Consider the following 20,041-nt stretch of genomic DNA (forward strand, 5'->3'; position numbering starts at 1 on the left):
AACATTTTTTTTTAATTATTATTTTTATATATATCTTCTTTCCCCACCTTTCCCTTTTTCCACACTATATATAAATATATATATATAAAAAATCTTTTCTTCTTTTGTCATTCAATCAAATTCCAACCAAGAGCCAGTCAAATCCACCACAGTCTCGCGCTGAGCTAGGAAAAAAGTTCTCGTAATGACATGAAAGTGGAGAATACAGTTCCCCAGGCCGTAAGTTCAAATCAACTCGAAGTTGAAAGTGTGACATGATGGCGTCATGTAACAAGCTAAGAATTGGTTGCATGACATGCCGTCAAGTTTCGTGCAGGTGCCGTGATTGAAGCATTTTTCTTGGATGTTGTATCAGTTGATGATTGGCCAGTCATGATCACATGTGCCTTTTTTGACTTTGTGCTGCCACAATTTTTTGCTGTGCTCATTTTCGTTTTGTTTTTGGTGCTTGCAGTGGTTTCTTTATTTGTCGTTTGATTTCTCGTCAGCGTTTTATGCTTCTTTAGATGTCACATAGAAGGAAAAAAAAAAGATGGATTCCTAATTCTTTAGAAAAAAAATGGGATTGTTGTAACTACAGATAATTTGGAAAAAAAAAGTAGAGAGAAAAATGTGTGGTTAATTTTTTGCACTGAAAATCTTGTGATTATTTTTTTTTTCCGGAGAATTGGGGCCTTTTTCAATTGACACCTTTTTTTTCCCCTTAGGATATTTCAAATCACTTTCTAAAAATTTTAAAAAAGAAAAAAACAAAAACGGAAAAACCAAATCAAAACTAAAAAGACTAATGATAGTAATGGTAGTTTGCAAACTATAGCAACCAAAAAAGCAACCCCAAGAAAAGCCTCATTGTATGTCTTTTCAAGAATTCCTAATTCTAAGGTGCCGTATTACAGCAACTCCAGCAAAAATTAATTGCTTAGAGGGAGGGAGGGATTGAGTGGGAAAAAAACCCATCCAGATCAAAAAGCAAAATGCATCTTTTTGTTTACAACTGAAAAAGGGTCCTTGACGAGTGTTTTTTATTTTTTTATTATATTATTATTTTTGGTGTTGTAATTGTTTAGACTGCTGTGTACGGTTTGCTGTTTGTTGAACCAACAGTGTGAAAACCTGCCAGCATGGATTGATATTCCGCATGACACTTTTCCACCAGAGTGGACCTTTTGCAGTTTCTAAGTTTCTTGATGTAATAAATCACCGAGTGTATAAGAAGAACCTGCTTGCTAGAAGGAGATAAGAGCTAATCCTTAATGATTAAGCATCCTACTTAAATGTCAAGCCTAGTCGGATCATGATTATATTTTTTTAAATAATTTTTTTATTTAAGAAATGTTAGCTTTACCTTTTTTTTTTTTTCCCAAAAAAAAAGTTTACTCCAACAGTCTTTTTTATTTAACCTCCTGTAAATTGCCTGTTCAAAGTCCTACTTTCTGACACTCACAAAGGAGTAGATGTTATTGGCAGCTACGTCTCCACAGAAAGCTCATACACTGTCAAAGATGGCACCCCATTAAAATGTAGTACTCCCCTCTCCTGATGCCTTTCACCCTACAAAAGCCTGACAAGCAAGATTGTGATCTGGCGTTGCAAAGCGGCACTTAAAAATAATTAAAATGCTGCTGTCTTCACTTGTGTAGTAATGCAGATTTACAGAGACACGCCCTAATTTTATTTTTATTTATTATTATTAATATTATTATTACTACTAATAGGAACAATTGTGTTTTTCTTTATCATGATCGTGACTACCTTGCTTACTTTGGGTTTGATCCGGTTCCCACTGAAGTCAAGGGGAATCCTTCTGTTGATGTTAAGTGGGAGCAGAATCAGAGCCAAGGCCTTCAAAAGCAAAAAACACCAAAGCAGAAGCCCCATCCTGTCCCAATTGAAGGGAGAAGAAAGCATCCATTACTTTCAACCGGAGCAGGATTGGGCCCAAAAGAACAGGCTTGATTTTAATTTCATTTTTATTTTTAGGTCTTTTTTTCCCCCCTTCCTGTCTCAAATATTCCCCCCACACCTTCCCTACTTCCCCCTCCCCTTTTTGATTTAATTTGCAATGATCTTCTTCATTTTTTAGGGCAGCAGCTGAATGGGCCACATTTAGAAAAAAAAGTATATATATATTAAAAAAAAAAGTGAACTGTTGGATTACATCTTTGACATATCAGCAAATATCAGTCGAGCTGAAGACTTCAGACCTATTCTCTCTTTGATTGTTTAGACTGTAACATTTCTTCAAGAAAAGTATCACATCTGCTGACTTCGAAGGACATGCGCTTGAAAACAAACAAACACATAAAGTAAAATCAGAGCAGGAGGAAGATGAACCGGGATTTCTGAAGAGACACTGATATCACCACAGCGGCTTTTCTTCAAACAGGAGATGCAAACCTGGATTCTGGCAAAGGAGTGCCTGTTTGCCACCAAGGATGCGGTTACCATGCGAGACCCATGGTAACAGCCACTGAGCATCTTTATCTGTCATTCCTTAGCTATATAGGGACCAAAGGACAAAACTTTTTACCGCAGACTTGTAGCTGTATGTAAAATATGGAAGTTCTTTCCTTTTCTCTGAGCTGTTCCTAAAACAGTTTTTGAGAGCGATTATATGAAATATGTAAAACCTAAAAAAAAAAACAAAAAAAAAACAAACAAAAAAAACCCCACAAAAACCACAAAAACACCAAAAAAAAAAAAAACCACAAAAAAAATTACAAATGCTTAAATGCTTTTAAAATGGCAAGATAATAGTTCTTTGATACTTTGGGAGGTTCTTTGGTTATACATTAATTAGAGTCTATGAAGCTTTCATATGGTTTTCTGTATAATACGCAAGGATTGCGTTGTTAAAGGCAGGTAAGATGGATATCTATGAAAAGCAAAAAAAAGTAAATAAATAAATACATAATTAAGTACATAAAAAGGCATAGAAAAGAGAAAGGAAAGATGGTTGATATTAAATGGAAAACAAAAAGGTTTGTAAATGCTTCTAACTCTCCCCATTTAAAATCCTAATAGTTGTACAGAATTTAAAAAAGAAAGTTTAAAATACCTATATAATAGAAAAAAATTAGACAACATAAAAATAAAAAAAAAAACAAAAAAGCAAAAAAAAATAATACTACATAGAAGTTAGCGTTAATGCTAAAAACAAAGATGTTGTAGAACTGTAATTTTGTAGAGTTTAGATTGAGCATAAATTCCTACTCTCTGCCAATTGCTGTTGGATGCTGTTATTTATCGAGGAGAAAAAGGAGAAAAATGGCTATTTTGGCAGCTTTTTTAACTGCAAGCATTCCAGCTATTAAAAAACAAACAAGACAAGACTCAATTCTGTAGACAATGCAAATGGGAAAAAAAAAAAAAAACAGCTGTCTTTTTATCAGACGTTAGTTCTAACTTGAACAACAAAACACAGCTAAACGCTTCATGTCTTCATGATCTGCTGTCCGCAAAATTCCCATCATCCTATGCTTCAGTAGCTTCCATATTTGCTCTAGAAACCTTCAGGGCAAGGGATTAGCCTAGTACCTTAATCTTAAAAAAAAAAAAAAAACAAAAAAAAACTAAAAAAACCTAAAAAACCTTAAAAAAAAAACCATAAAAAGTAAACTAAAGAAACAATCTCTTTGAAGAATTTCTGAAACTGTTTACAAGGAATTTTGAAAAACAGGGGGATGTTTAAAAAAAAAAAGATGCTGGCTCTGTTTTCTGTAAATAAATTTGCATATTTTGTAGGACTTTTAATTGTAATGATAGAGAAAAAACAAGGAAAACTATTTAATGAAAGCACGATATTTATCTTTGGTAAATGACTTTAGAGCAGTTAAAAATAAGACATTGCTTTAAAAAATCTGACTCAGAAAAAACAATGAATTATTTAAGAACACATATATTTTAAAGAATATCATATTTATTATAATTTATTTTCACAGTCTTAAAGCTTGATTTACATAATTCTCACACTTGTTTGCATCGATTGAGCAGTGTGATAATTGTTTTTGATTATTATTTGGTTATACTCTTGTTTTTGGTTAATGCTCTTGTTTGTTTTTCTCAGTATTTTTTATCTCGATCTCGAACTTTCTTTCTTTGTTGTTTTTCCTTTTTGGTTCCTTTTCTTTTTTTTTTTTTTTTTTTTAATGTTAATTTTGATTACATATTGGGCCTGACCGTGCAGTCCTTACTCTTCCAAAACTCTCATGGGGATATAACGAGCATTTTGCCAGAGTAAGGACTGAAGCAAACTGAGCCCACAGCTAGGAAGTACAGATGTGTAACGCAGCTGCAGTTCCATACAACTGCTCTTTCACTCTCAATTCCCTAAAACTCCTTGTAATCTTCTGTAATTATTGAATGACGCTTTCCAGCTTAGCCCTAAATAAAGCACAGTTTAAAAAAAAAAAAAAAAAAAAAAAGCCGTGTTCTTTACTTCTTGATGGCTTTTCTTAATGTGTTTGCTTTGAGAACAAAATGAATCTATTTCGACTCTTTCATTAATATACATTGTTTGAGTATCAGAACAAATCCCTTTGTTATATAAAACGTATCTCATTGGATTGAATTAATGACACTGTTTCATTTAATGTCTGCTTGATATTCTAGAGTGGTTTACCTTAAACCTAGCAGGTTAGAAGATCAAATAATGGTACATACAAATTAGTGTCATTGTAGCTCCCATTTGAAGCCTGTTGTTTGATTTCACGCTCATGGTTTTTTCATGCTGATAAGTATAGAGGCCAAAGCTCGGGACGTTGCTCCTTTTGCTGCTTTGGGAAAACCCTGTGAAATTCAGCAGTCTCCAGAGATGAAGCTCAATTTCTTCCTCAGCATCCCTCACATCTTGTGTTTGAATGGTTATTTTCCTTTCCCCTGAAATGGCTGTACCAGATCAACTGAGCTGAGGTTGAGGCTGAGATCAGGAGGCTTGCCATTTTCTCCCTGATTATTGCAGCCACATCTGCATTTGAACAAGTTGCCCAGGCTAAATCCACCTCTAAATGAAACCAATATGCTTGTTCATAATTTAAACCCCATAGGAAGGAGTTCTGTAAGTAAAAACTCCTATTATTAGTACTATCAGTTACTTAAGTCTGTTCAGGGCAGTAGAAATAAGAAATATAAATAAGATTATGAATACAAGGAGGGAGCACGGTCAGTATTGCTTTTCTTCCAAAAGTAAAGGCAAATACAGAAGTGCACATACACCAAACCTATCCCTGCTTTTCAGCAGAGAAGATGCTCTGCAGAGGACAGAGAAGGCTAAAAATGCGGGAACTGGTCTCAGATGCCACTGAGAGAGAAAATGAGGACTAGATTTCTAGTAAGAAGAGGTTTCTATTCCAAAGGTTATTCAGCAGCCTGTCCTGAGCTGCAGGGATGAACAGACAAAAGCACAGCTTCTTACCTGGGTCAGGTTGAGAATAAAATGTGGGGAAAGGCTGATGAAAAACACTACTTGAAGGAAGAAAACCTCACAACAAACAGGGAAGACTCAGTTTCCCAAACATGGCATAGCAAAGGGGGAACTAAAAGCTGCTGCCTGATTGTCTCCCCACTTCCCAGGCCACCTTCCATACCCTCCTCTGTGACCTTCAGTGTCCCCAGAGCTCTTCCCCACCCTGCTTGAAGTAGATGCTGTGTCTCCGCAGTGTGAGTCACATCCTGATGGATCTGCAAGAACACATCCCTGTCATCCAAGCAGGATGGGCTGCACCCTGGGGCATCCAGCTGGGAGCACTTCTGGCCAATGAGATACAGCTGGGGACTGTTGACTGATGATTGTGAGACAAGATTTTGTCTTGTTTCAGGTACCCTGCAATACACAGCAGATAAAATATCCAGTGTTGGAGGGCAATCAGCTCCCAAAGGGAGACCAGAAAACACTGTTAACATGACTCTATGACTTAGGTCAATACCCCAAAATGTAGCACTTTGCAGAGAAACCTTTGGCGTTACTGGACTGGGAAAAGAGGATGTGAGGACAAGCAGGGACAACCAGTGACACAAGAGAGACCATGCCTGGTACTGACCTTTCTGCAAGGACATGCCCATGCATTACACTGCAAGCTCAAAAAGTGGTCAAATCTCCAAGTTCAGCCCCCAGTGAATAGGGAAGGACCACAAGGCTGTCAGCCTGCTGGAGGTTGATTTACACCAGAGGTTCATTTGCACTGGTGTGCTGGGAAATAAAGCACAGCTGTCACCACCCTGCTGCCTAAACCAAGTGATGGGTACTTGCCATACCCAGCTCTCTGGCTGTGGTAGAGGCACAGACTAGAACACAATGGGCTGAAGGACAAATGGTGACACGGTCTAACAGCTGGTTTAAACACCCTTCTCCGGGCTGTGCAGACACACCAGCCCTGATTTAAATGTTTGTCTCAGAGAGACGCTATGCTTCTCTCCAGAAAACGTTCATCCATTCACACTGCAGGTGCTGTAAAGCAAAACAAACGGCAGCACAAGCCTGCTTCAGCATGGGCTGTGTTGTTGGGACAGGCAATTATCCAAAGAAACATCCCAATTTGAAGCAATGAAAATGAAGAGAGAGACCAAGTCTACCTGAAATCCTGTAGCTGCATGTCTGTGGCACCAGCACACAGAACACTGCATTACAGAGGTTCAAAAGCCGCTGCATGTCTGATGCTGGCTCCTCTCTCTAGTTTGTAGCTGCTAAGTCACATTACATTAAACTAAAGGGTTTTTTAAAGGTCAAACATTCATCTTTCACCAGTGTGCTCCTTGGTACCACTGTGATTATAGTAAACTTCAGTCCTATACCCATGAGTAGTTCAAGCCAATCTTTGGTACAAGAACAGGGCACGGTTTGCTCTCATTCTTTGGGGAGTTCCATGAGGGCATCTCAACCAATTAGGTTGAGGACACCTCAACCAACTATTTTCGTGTCCCTAAGAAAGCAGTTCATACCCTCCTGGAGTCGCTTTTCCATATCAGCATCTCTTGACATAGGCACTGAGCCACTCACCTTTTGCACACATAAGGTGAAACAATTCCTCCTCCCACCTCCATCCCATTCCTACTCCAGGCAGATGTTTATTAGAAAACTTTATTTTATTAAAGGATAATATGGACTTTTAATAAGGCTTCAGAGTCCTGCCTATTTTACCTTTCTACAACAAATATCAATATAATGTTTGGAAATGTCCTTGCAAAGCAAGGTCAGGACTCCTCCACCTCCAACAGTTCAGTTTCCAACAGCACATTTCTCCCAGTCCCAAATACGACCTGGGAGCAGCAACTGTCCCATAGGTGTAGAGCCATGAAAGGTGTTTGTGATTCCAGAAACAACTCACACACCCCAGGGGGATTGGCAGATGGGGAAACTCATCAGCAAGACCTTCAGTGCAATGCTGTGCAAGTTTGTGCTCTGCGCCACCTGGAGAGGGAAGCTGCTGATGCTCTTCCTTAGAAATGCTCCTTAGAAAAGCTCATTTGAAACAGCCTGACTTGTCCTGCCAGTCCAGAGCCAATGAAATGGGAATAGGCTGCAAACTCAAGGCAGCCACCTGTTGAGCCTGAAAATGTCTTTTGGAATAGCATTGCTATCTACTTGTTGAAGAAATCAGTTCTTAAAGTAGGTTTCAATACCACGGCTTCTCTCTCACTACAGCAAACACATTAGAGCAAACACATCCCCAAAAAACACTCAGAAGGTTCCAAATCAGAACCCTTGTGTTTCATTTATTAAGGGTATGAGGTCACTCTGGTGTCTCATAGAATGATGGAATTATTTGAGTTGGGAGGAACCTCTAAAGGTCATCTAATCCAACCCCTCTGCAGGAAGCAGGGGCTGGATCAGCTTGCTCAGAACCTCATCCCTCTGCACACTTGCCCTCACCATTGTGCAAGCTTCTGTTAACACCCACACAACTTGAAACCTTCCCCACATTGCCTCTGAGGAATCTCAGCACTGGTAAACACACAGCGAATGCTGGGGTGAAGAAACACCCTCAAAGCAAACATCCTCTCACCATGGCATTCATGAGCTATCCTGAATTCTGGGTCTCAGTCTGGTAAGTTCTGAACTTGGCATGGACCTCCTCCAGCAAGCAAGACAGGGGGAAGGTGTTTCCTTGCACAGGTGTAGGTAAGCACATGCCCTCCCCCAGTAAGCAGCAGCCTTGCAGGGCACAGCACATTCACATGAGACACAAGAAGGTTCAGATTCTTCCCCACACAGATGAAGTTTGCCCCCTGACACTCCTGTGACACAGAAGATGGCCCTGATTATAAAACAGTAGGTCAGTCCAGGGAGGTGTTCACAACTCCTCTCCTGTTTGGAAATCTGCCTCATCTTGTTTAGAAATGTGGAAATACAAATAGCATCAGGAAGTGGGTGACTCTATAACCTCTCCTAGGAGACCCAGGCTCCTAGCACCACTCCTGAATATGATATACATTGTATGGGACACTGGCTCTCACCTTGGTACTCCTTAGTCTGCCCCTCATGGCATTTTCTTGGAGTTGGGTTGCAGCTATTGCTTTCAGCACTCAAAAAGAAGAGATACAAACATGCAGTCAGTCGAGTGAGTATGTATGTAAACTCTCCCCAGTGGGGAACCTCAGCCTGACATCCCAAAAATGGGTGCCTCTCTTCCCCCCCAGAGAGAGAGAGGCCCTAAATATCTCCTCACCCTTTGAGGCAGATCCCATCACATATTTTATTTTCTTCCACAGACAGCACAGAGAATGCAATTGCCTAATTCAGTGTGGTGAGTCCTACCAGATAGCAAAACACCCACAAATTAGGCATCATGACTGTGATGCCTCCTTTGTGATTCCCTCCTACAGAGGATGAGAGATGATTCCGCTTCAGCGACCTACAGAGCAGGCTCCAAAACTGGAACGGTTGTCAGAATGCATATTGTACACAGATCCTCCTACCAACTCCTACAAGAAACGATTACCTTCTTTCAGCTAGAACAAAGAGCTATTAAGTGAGACAATGGGCCTAGCAGCATTGGTGAACCATCTGTCATCAAGTGTTAGACATTAGCAATGTCTTTTTTAAGCCAAGCCAATAGAAGCCCCCAGCCACTGTTACAGTGGCACACGGGCACAGATGAAAAGTGTCAGCCCAACTTATCCTTGTTTTAACTCCTTCCACTCAGTCTGCTCTGTTGCTGCTGCTTCCTTTAGCAACCCTAGCACACACAGGACCACACAGATTTCTCAGTATAACTATCAAACTGCACTTTGCACAAGAATTCACACAAGAGCAGCAGACCTGGGCTGCTCTGGGATGCAGGCTGATTTGTTTGGAGGGCTGGCAACCAGGAGACTGATATGAGACACTTTCCCTTCTAGACCCAACTCTCCTAACTCCATGGGACAGCGATCCCAAACACCTCTAATTGTGTTCCAGAGCCCAAATGCCAAAGAGGGTCTGAGTCCCTGTGCACAACTCTGGTAGCTGATAAGCAGCTAGCGGCCAATGTAGGATAAGAGATGAAACATGAGATTTGGGCTGAGACGTAGAAAACTGAGGAGAGCAGGCTGACCCTATGTGTGGGAACAGTCATCAAGCTCCTCTGCCCAGCCTCTGTATCCCACTCAGTCAAAAATCCTGTTCTGTTCTGGTTGTACAGAACAACCTCAGCCAAACCAGGATAAAGAGCTAGAGAGCTACCTGGCTCTGCAGATTAAGCTCTGTAGCTTAAGCAGGAGTTGTCCTGTACCTGGCTTATTTACACCTATCAGTTTCCAGCCTAAAAGCCTGACCTTAAAGCTTTACTAAGTATTTTCTCTCTTTGATTACCAAGCTTTTGCAGTGCTGGGAGGGGGCTGAGTGAAATACTGGACAACTAAGGTGTTTTATTTTTTCTAGAATTAAGGAATCCACATAAAGCAACACATTTGTCTGAATGAATTACAGTTCAAATCCAGTTTAACCGGAGACTGGGGAATTTTTCCTTCCAAGGAGGGATGAATACAACCAAATGCCAAATTTTAGGACAGGTTTTCACACACCAGATTTAAGGGAGCATTTCCTCCCCACAAACCACAAACAGTGAAGAACAGCAGGTGAAGGTCTGCAGATGGGGTGAGAGGACACACTCAGCCTGACTGGACAATGCTTTTCCTCTACCCAGATCATGTGAAGTCTTTGTTAGTCCTGGATCAGCGGGGTCCCTATCACTGCTCACAAGCCCAGCTGGTGCTTTTTTAGTTGCACTTTCAGCTGGGGACCCAGGAAAAGAGTGAGATGTCATTTCCCAGTGGTTGGTCCTCCAGGGACTGAGCACACAGAGCTGCCTCGCCTGTCCCACAGGTGAGGGGCCGATGGTGATGGCCAAGCACTACACCTGGCTAAATTAGGAAACAGCTTCCATGCAGATGGAAACCACTAAATCTCATCGGGGAGTTGGGGACCGAGAGAAGCCAAGTGAAGCAGGAAGTGAAACAGATTAGCCATGGTTTGTACTCACTATTTGAAACAGCCTCAGAGAGAGCACACATGGTTGGGTACTGTATGCAGGAGAGAAGTGCTGGTGTTTCTCTGCACCCTGAGCTGGGCAGCAGTGACTCCCAGCCACCAGGCTGGAGGTGTGTTAAGGCCAAGAGGCCACAGGTTCACAGGAAAGCAGGATTCAAGGTGTTTCAATCCAGCCTCTCCCACTCTCTGGAAATATAAATTCAAAGACAAATAGAGAAGAGGGACAAAACTGGAATTCGAGCCAGAGGGACAGGTGTTGGTAAGCATCACATGGCAAGAACAGAAATGGTATGGATCAGAGACTTTCAGATCTTCAGCCATTTCACTGCATGAGTAATGTACAATGTGACTGGTATGGAGACTGAGTGAATCTGGGGGTGGTGTGCAGCACTGCACGTGCTAATCACTGGGTTCTTGCATGACCTGCCCTGGTCGCTGTGAAATGGCATCATTTTCATGGTGACTGGAAAAGTCCATGAAGAAGGTACACTGCTCCACAAATTCTTCCAGTGGCTGGTCTTTTATAAAGCTCCTCCCATGTCTTTCCAACTGGGGTTGTGAAAAGCACTCAACAATGGCCTCTTTCTGCAGCAAAATAAGTTAATGGGGACATTTACAACTGCTTTCAGTGAACACCTTACAAAAGTCAACAAGAAACTGCAATTTTAGTGTGTCAAAGGAGCCAGAACATCAGAATGTCCCAACATGCCCATCTTTTACCCAATAAAATCCACAACTGGTGTGACAAGCTGTAATAGACAAACAGCTATGCTCTGTCATTCTTCTGTGTGAAAACACCTTTAGCCCTTTGCCTTATCAGGCCCAAAGTCATTTCCTTGGCAATAAGATCAACAGAAACCTCTGCATTTTTCTTCCAACAGTTAAATTATTTATGAGCTTTGAAAATAATCCCACTTTGTCTTCTAACCCTAGTTTTTCATATATATATATCGACCCCTGTGAATTCTTCAGCTAAAATATGCATTCATTACAAAAGCATTTCAGGGTATTTTTTTCTTTCCTCTTTATCTACTTGTTTGAATATGTTGTAAACTTGATTAATGTTGCCTTCTAATCTCTTTCTTTCTAGAGAGAACACCTGGAGCTCTTTTAACCTACCTCAAATAAAAAATAAAACCCAAGAGACAAACAACCCAAGTGGAAATGTCACACTTTCACAACCCTTTCCTTTCCCTGGCCACGAATTTCTCCTCTTCTAAGAGGGTGGACACACAGGCAAAACTTGTGTCAATGAACCTACAGGGCCGTGGGCTTCTTCTAAAGCCCCTTTCCTTATGCTCCTAATAACTTGCTTAGTTTCAAGCCTCTCTGAGGCAGGAATAGTTTGGGGAGATTTATGACAGCAATTCTTCTGGTTCCTTTCACAATGTGTTTTCCGCTATTCTCATCTATCGCTCTGCCAACATGCATCATTTATTTAATACCAGTCACTAGCCACATTAAGCTTTTTGCTTTTTTTTCTTTTTTTTGGCCTTTTTTTTTTTTTTTGTGGAGGACATTCCCCCCATACCTGGAGAAATCATGCAGGTAAATAACATCTGAGCCAACAGTCTTGGACCTGCCTTTTCTGCCTCCATCCACAGCTTTCCAGGAGTATCAATCATCCCCGAACTAGGATTCTTCTCATTTTAATTATGCTAATATCGCCATAATTTCATTCTCGTTAACAGCAATTGAGTTTCAGTCTCTGCAGATGGTGAAGCTGGACAGCTACCAAGCCACATGCCATCTTGAGAGGAGGTTATGGACCAGTGCTTAGCCTGTGGCAGTGCTGCTCAGCACCGTTTCTGGGTTGTATCACTTCACTTTACCCATTTGTGAAATGGCATATGCCTTTGCCTCATACTGGTTTTGAGATTTACAAAGGACACTTCTAAAAATAGAAGATTGCCCAGCTAGCTCATTCTTGTTACAATACAACCCTGCCTGCTTTGACAATTTTAGGACAGACACTCCTCACAAGGAGCCTCAGGAGAAGACAAAGGAGAACAAGTACAAGGTGCACCAGGAGAAGTTTGTTCTCAACATAGTAAAGACATTTTTTAGAGTGAAAACTATCTATCACTGGAACAACCTCCCCAGGGATGTGGTAGAGTCTCCATCACTGGAGGTTTTCAACATTCCATTGTATTCTAGTGGGTGCTAGATAATCTCATCTAAGATCCCTTTCCCATGAAAATTTGGACCACGTGAACTTTCTAGGTCTCTTCCAACATGGAATGCTTCATGATTCTGTGGTCCTGTGGTTGTTACAGGGGTACACAGGTGTGTGGGTATGTTACCATGATAGACACCAACCCTCTGAACCTCCCCATGAGAGCATGTGTAGTCCCCAAATCATGGCAGTGCTGATGGGAAGGACCTCTGTGGTTTTCTCATCCAGCCTCCCACTGAAATCAGGTTGGGCCTTCTGGGTGTGTCCCTTGTTATTCTCACAAAATAAAGCTATTAAAGGCTACACAGGTAAATTTGTATGGCCACAATCACACCTGTGCTGTGAGCACTGGCACCAGTGCAGGTCCCTCTCCTCACCATTGTACAGCCTGGTAGATGGACCAGGGTTTGCTGCATCTCCTTTCTGGACTGGGTTTCTCTTCAAGGAAAACCAGTGTGAGTAGGGTGAGTGATGAGCACAAAAGCAGTCATTACCCAGAGAAATACTGGGGTATGCAGAGGGATCAGGACCTCAGTGCACACAATGAGGAACTATTCTGCACCACACAGCAGCTCCAGTTCCACCCAGTGGAGAATAGGTGGATTGCCAGGGATAATCCATCACTGCCTTTCCTCACCAGGAGTGGTCCACCATCTGTGAGGTACCAACACATCCCAGACACAATCCTCAGCTCTAAGCTAAGGGAAATCCCACTGCTCCCTGGCTGACAGACAGAGGAAACTTCAGCTTAAACCTGGCTACAAGTCAGAAATCAATACTGCATAAACCAAACTGCACCAGTTCTGCAGGAGAGGCCTGACATTGTGACTGAAAGTGTGATGAATGATTTTTACATGGATTTCATGTTTGGGCTGTTGGGTTTTTTAATCTGAGTACAGAGTCTGGTAAGGCAAATAGAAATTATGATGGACTATTGCAGCTTTCTGCTCTGAAGAACATATTAAAATCTCTTCAAGAGATGGTATCTGACCAGCTTCTTATGCAACTGTTGCCTCCTCCTACTCCATTTGACAGCTGACCTCCCTGATAATCAAAGTAAGACACAGATGGCAGCTGCACAGCCGAGGTAAACATGAAATGGTCTCTGTGACAGCCCAGAAGAGTCATTGTTTTCCCATCCCTAAATCAGATGGCAATCTAGGATCCCAGCCAGACCTATCTTCCCCCAAGCATTAAAAGCACACAACGAATGAAGAGGCACCATAGTCAAAAGGCTGAGAAACAGCCTCAGTAAGATTTTGTGTTGCACTTCAGGTCTTCAGATACTTTCAGGATATACTTTTAATCCATGGCAAGGACTTTGATTTTCTTTAATTATTTCTTATGTTGGTAGGGGATTAATTAAAACATGAGAGAATCACTTTTTAAGGGCAAAAGGTTTTGAATTCGGCTTGCTTGATCAGGATGACAACAGTATTTATGCTGATGGCCAAAAAGGGTATTTCTGACTCCAATTCCATTTCCAGAAAACATTAACTTTGCCTCACGGTGCATTATTTGAACTGGCGCACGTCGCCAGGGGTTGAATGAGACAGTTCCTCCGCACTCCACGACGGAGTACCGACACTTACTAAATTATGCTGTTAAATACTGTAGTATGGCCATAAAATACAATGAAGGCCCGTGGAAAGGTGCCAGCCCCTTTCTGAGAGAGAGAGAGAGAGAGAGAGAGCGCTTTTTGGAACCTTGCCTGTGGCCCGTAATTTTCACTTCCTCCTACTACAGTCTGAAGTGACATGAAAGGACTTGTAAAGTCAAGTCCAGGAGGCTGGTGGGGATTTGAAGGAGTAAAGATGAAGTTAGAACATCGTTGGTAGCATTTGACCTACTTGAACTTTGCTGGGAAAGAAGGAAGGAGCCAAATCTCCCACACACCTCTATAGCAGACCACACTGAGGGAAAAAAAAAAAAAAAACAAAAAAATCCAGCCTGCAAAATCTATATATTTCAGCCCAGACAGGGTCAAAATATTGAAAACATATAAACTTCTAATGGAGAAAACCGTTCAGTCAAAAGCAGCAAAACCTGGCAGAAAAGTTTCTGGCTAACAAGATATTTCAGTATTTCATGGGAGATGGCACTTGGTGAAGGAAAAGAGCCAATGGCACAGGATGGGAGGATGGAAGAATTGCTTGCACAAACTGAGTCTTGTCAGGTGCTGCAGCAATTCACATGGACCTTGACATGTACAACCAATAATGAAGTCCTTTAAGTCCAGCAAGCTCAAAATTTAATGCTTTTTGTTACTAGTGATTGCAAAGGAGTTGAAGGATAGAGAAGGAATTAGGATGGACCTTTGTGAAAAATATTTCAGCAGGAAAGATTTTTCCTTCTCCACTGGTCATAATCTGACTTGTCACACTGTGTGTACCTAAAACCCTTCATTGCAACAACACAGACAAAATAGTGTTGCCCACTAAGCTTAAAATCAAGCTGAGGAACAACCAGTACATGACAACTATTCAGGTCAACTCAGTGACAGTGCCTGACAGACAAAACACAGAATATTCTGGCCTCCTGTTTGCTACCACAGTTCTACAGAGGTTGGTTACTCATCAGAGGAAGGCTGAAAATAATAAAGAGGTGGAGATGGGTGAGCAGAATTCTACAGAAATTTTTATCTTTTATGTTGACACACATCTTGATCTATTTCTTATATCCCCTCACCGACAAACTTATACACATATCCAGCAAACCACTCAGCCTAAAATGTGTGCCCTCAGTTGTCTTGCATGTAAGCTTTCATCAGATGGTCAAAACTGGAGAGCAGCAGAATTTTCTTAGCAACTGTGTTTGAACAGAGACACACTTGGATTTACCCAAACCACCCTATGTTCATTTTCTAGGCTGGGTGTACACTGGAGGTGAATCTTTGTTACACACTGACTCTGGAACAGACCGAGCTTGAGGCATGGTTTTCAAATTCATTAAAAATTCACAACAGCTCTGGTGGCTGCAGAAAACCTTCACATGGTTCCTAGGGATAGCTCTGCCAGCAAAACTCAGAGCTACCTTATTCCACACAACCTACTTCTTAAAACCCTGTCCAGCCCAGGCACATGTGGGCAGTGACTGCCAGAAGCACTTCTTAGGGAAAGGATTCGAATGAAGCTGTTAAGCCCAGTGAGACAGGACAGCCTGGAGAGCTCCCACCCAGCCCCTCCTGCCACTGGGAAGGACAGAAACAGCACTAGGAAGTGCTTTGCCTGAATTTCAGGATGCCTGACACCGTCACAAAGCAACATGTACCACACAGGGGAACACCACCAGCTTCCAGAGAGTGCAGCCTCCAAGGAGTGGACCTGAAATGCAGGAAGCAGCATTAAGGAAGATGTTAATACTTGTCACCCAAAATAATGTTTATGTCAAAGAAAATTCCCTGTGCCAACAGCATAGGACTCACTTTCTTTTCCACCCCACCCCACCACACCCCACCCCCCTTAGTTTTTTCTCATCTGCACTGCACTTTTGGAGCAAAATTCTCTGTGTAGTTGGTCACAGCAGTTCAGCTGGGGACAGGGATGAGTATCAGGAGTGGAACAAAATACACAGAAGGAAGGGTCCCTTTTACATTTTCAGACACAGACTGTATTTTCCCCTTCCCCTTGGGCTCTGTCACTTCACTTTCAACTCCCACAAGTAGTGCTTGGAGAGCAAAGAAAGTGGGGGAGAGGTGTGAGAAAGCTGAGCCATCTGCCTGGAGGAGAACAGGGATCCAGGCAGTGGCAGATGAGCTCTGCAAGCACTGCCATGGTGTCCTCAGGTCCTGCCACGTGCTTCTGCATCCTCAGTCCCTGTCATGGGCACCCTCACATGCGGGGGAGATGGAGGGGAGTCTGGAGCACTGACCAAGGAAAATTGATGAGATGCCAGACTTCCAGAGACAGCAGAGGTTTCCCCCCTCTGCTGCAGGAATGAAGGGTTGGTAATAAACTGTGGGGATAAACGGCAGCAGCTTCCCTCACTGCTTCTGTGTGCTCCCTGAGGGGGCGTTGGGCCATGGCAGAGGGAGGGATTTAGTGAACAGCCACGGCCTCTGTGACAGCCGGCATCAAAAACACTCCCCAGTGCCAGCTGTCCTCAGACAGGACTGGTCTTGCTCCATGGTTCCCCTGGCTGTAAGATGTCATTTTGTTGCTCTGCCTCATACTTCCCAATGTGACAAACTCCTTTTCAAGCAAAAGTCTTTCCTCCACCTCCTTCCCCCCATTATAAATATATGAGAAAAAACAAACAAACCAACAACAACCAGACAACCAACTCTTGACATAAATCCTTTCGGCTCAGGTTTTTTGATAAATACTAGTGTTTCTTTACCCTTCACGATTCACTCTTCTCCACAAACTCTGAGCAAGAGTTCCAGGCAAAGCTCAGCTCTTGAGTCTTCACCAAGAAGCACCTTGGGAGAAGTCAATGTGTAGAATCTGGGCAGGGGAACTCTTCCTCTGCTTGTGGAGAGTGGACAAGACATGGAGTGAGCATGTGCCCAGGATGCTGCAACATGGTTTGTCTGTAGATATTCTGTTTTATTTCATTGCAGGCATCACTTCAGTCGTTGTTATAGTGGAAATGGTCCCATCTAGCTGCCAATACCAACATCTGAGATCATCACTGTTTGGGTCAGCAGAGCTCTAGTCATCAGACCTGACTGCATCATCAGATTGCATGCACAAAACCTGTGACAAAGACCAGCACCAAGCTCCAAAGCCCAAACCTTCGCTCCCTCCTTGAGTGCTGCAGCCATGAGTCTGCTCCTTTTTGCTCTTCTTGGCTGCAGGCTGAGATGTAACATGGAACTGAACTGCCCACCTGAACTGACCCTTTCTCAGAGGATTTGATACAAAGGTGTGGGAAGCTGCATCCAGGTGCTTCCCTCTACATGCCAGCGTTGGCAGAAAAGCAGAGGGGAGTCAGAACACATAAGGATACAGAGGGGAAAGGAGTTCCTTGCTCCTGGCTTTGGGGGCTTGACAGAGTTTCTCAGATCCAGAAGGAGCCAGTCAGCAGTTTTGGATCCCCTACTGAGGTTCAGACCAGGCTTGCAGAATTCAGCCTCACAGAAGAAGGAAGCACAGTTTTGCTGGACCTCACCTGCATCTACGTTCTGGGCAGTGAATGAAGGAAACAGCTAAATTCCTGTCCAGCCAGCTGCTTTTCAAGGCTTGAGAGAGACAACTTTTACTGAACCTGTCAGAAAGGGTCTTGGGAAAAAACCACCCCTCAGATGGCTGGCTAGCAAATGCCACTGCCCCCACCAGGCCACCAGCTACCTAAAATACAGTGGCAAGCCTGGTGCCTAAGCCAGGTACACCTGCTAATGTTCAACTTTTGTATTTTAACCTCAAGAGAAGCTCTTGTTATGGTGAAATATATAGGGCAGCAGACCATGGCAGCAGAGCTAAAGCCCATAGATCACAGAGTTAAATATTCTGCTGTGGGCTGAAAGTGAGAGCACACAGTTTCAGCCCATGTGTTGGTGGAAGTTATGAGCACGCGAGAAAAGGGTATTTATAATGAGAATGGCAATTCAACCTCAATTATAGTGCACGACTGTCTGCACACTATAAACTGAAGGTTTAATAATGAGGCAAGAAGGCTGAAGGAGAGAATTTCATTGTGTCTGTTTCACAGCCTGGAATTCTTACTAAATTCATCAGATTACTTGAGTTCTCCTGACAACTGTAGCAGTATAACTAATTTTAAAGGGGTTTATTGTATATTCAGACTGCAGCAGAAGATACGGGCAGAGAAAACCCCATAGCAAAAGAGAACTCCAGATTGAGGACTATAATGTATATGAGATTTGAAAGAAGTAAGTGCTAAAAGATGTAGACAGCAGTTTTTCAGGGTCCTTAACCTTGATGAATAAATGAATAAAATCCCTTAAAAAATTGCAGTGTTTCTTTCAAGTGGTTTCCAGCATGTTAATGATCAAGAGAAGCTGAGAAAATTGCTGGGAAAGGAGATGACTTTCCTCAATATGCTTTTACCACAGAGACTATGAGACAGACATGAATTGTAAGCAAATAATACGCAAAATATGACAGAGAGAGAAGAACAGAGGCTCTTTATCTGCCCATAATGCATTTGCATACAGATGTGTTGACTGCAAGACTTTGTGATGCTGCCAAATCAAAGCTTTAATGGAGACTTGGAGCCTTCCAGTTCTGCCATATTCAGGTACTTAGACAGGACTCCCCTGTACTGTGTTTACCTTACTACACCAAAAGAAAGAGAAAAGTACCTAATTTGAAAAGGGACACAGAGAATACACAAAAGGCTTTATCCACCACCACAAGCATTCCACTCACCATGTACAATACCCCTCCAGCTAATAATGAAGACAAAGGGGCCTGAATAGCCCACCCCTCTAATTTCTTATCACCAAAGTCCCCTAAGTATTGCAGAAAAATTTCAAGACACACCAGTAGAATGCACTACAGAAAAGGGGCATCTGCCCCCTTCTGCCATACGGGAAGGGAATGTTCTGGCATGGCCTTGCCCAAGGGAACTGGAGGAAGGTGTAACTGAGGGAGGGAGCATCAGGCACTGACGGGCAACTTGTCTGCTAAAAAATATCCCAGATTTAAAAAGCCATAAAATGGCAAAGGATAAAGGGGTGCTGAGGGCTAAAATTTTGAAGGTATCATCTCTAGCAAGGTTTTCACCCCTCAGTTTACTGTCTGACAGTGCTTGAAGACAATGCTCTTGTCTCTCCCTGTCTTTGAACTCTCCCCAGCACCAACATCACCCACACACCCCTCTTCTCTCCGGGCCCCACCAACCTCCAGGTAATAATGTAGCTGATTAGATCTTTCATCATTTTTATTGTTATCCACCCGCAGATTAATAAAACAGCGCTCCGGCTGTTTCTGGCTGACCACATTCCCTAATTTATCATAAAGGCTTAGCCTGAAACACTTCTATCTGACATGTGGGGGGAGCTGCAGCCCCTCCCAGCTCAGCACAGCTGCGGGAGGGCCGTGGTCCGCAGCAATACCCGAATTCTCACCTCGCAGAGCAGAAGTTAACGCGCCGCAGCCGAGCTGCTAAAGCAAAATTACCAGAGATTGGTACCAGAGTCACAGAGGTGGAAAAATGGGGAGTTAACTCCAGCTCACTGGAGCACACTGCTTCATATCTGTACTGTCTCTTAATATGAGGGAATATGCTCTTAAAGCACTCCAAATTTTCTGTTTAAAGACAGTAATTGCAAGGGTGACTTAACATGGCCTCAGGGACTATCCCGTAAGAATTGGAAGAGTTGATCCCTTAAAAGTCAAGCTGGAGGAATCATGAAACTGACACTGGAGTTCCCACACATCCTTACCTTCTTCTTGTCCCCTCCTATCCTCTGCCATATCCCTTCCCTTCCTGCT

The 20,041-nt window shown here is 42.6% G+C and overlaps 1 protein-coding gene across 17 annotated transcripts in view; it reads left to right on the top strand.

Moving 5' to 3' along the window:
* The window catches only part of CELF4 (CUGBP Elav-like family member 4), a 712,394-nt gene extending 693,861 nt beyond the window's left edge, over positions 1-18,533 (top strand). For 11 of the 17 annotated variants that reach the window (XM_066569442.1, XM_066569441.1, XM_066569447.1 and 8 more), the window contains one exon: positions 2,084-3,730. The gene's annotated coding sequence lies outside the window, so the exon portion shown is untranslated. Of the gene's footprint in view, positions 1-131; positions 220-2,083; positions 4,571-17,202 lie in introns of those variants that run through there. The other 6 variants (XM_066569450.1, XM_066569451.1, XR_010785315.1 and 3 more) reach the window with 5 other exon arrangements.
* Positions 18,534-20,041: the final 1,508 nt, after the last annotated feature.

Source organism: Molothrus aeneus, chromosome Z, assembly GCF_037042795.1.
Source record: "Molothrus aeneus isolate 106 chromosome Z, BPBGC_Maene_1.0, whole genome shotgun sequence".
Classification (NCBI taxonomy): Eukaryota; Metazoa; Chordata; class Aves; order Passeriformes; family Icteridae; genus Molothrus; species Molothrus aeneus.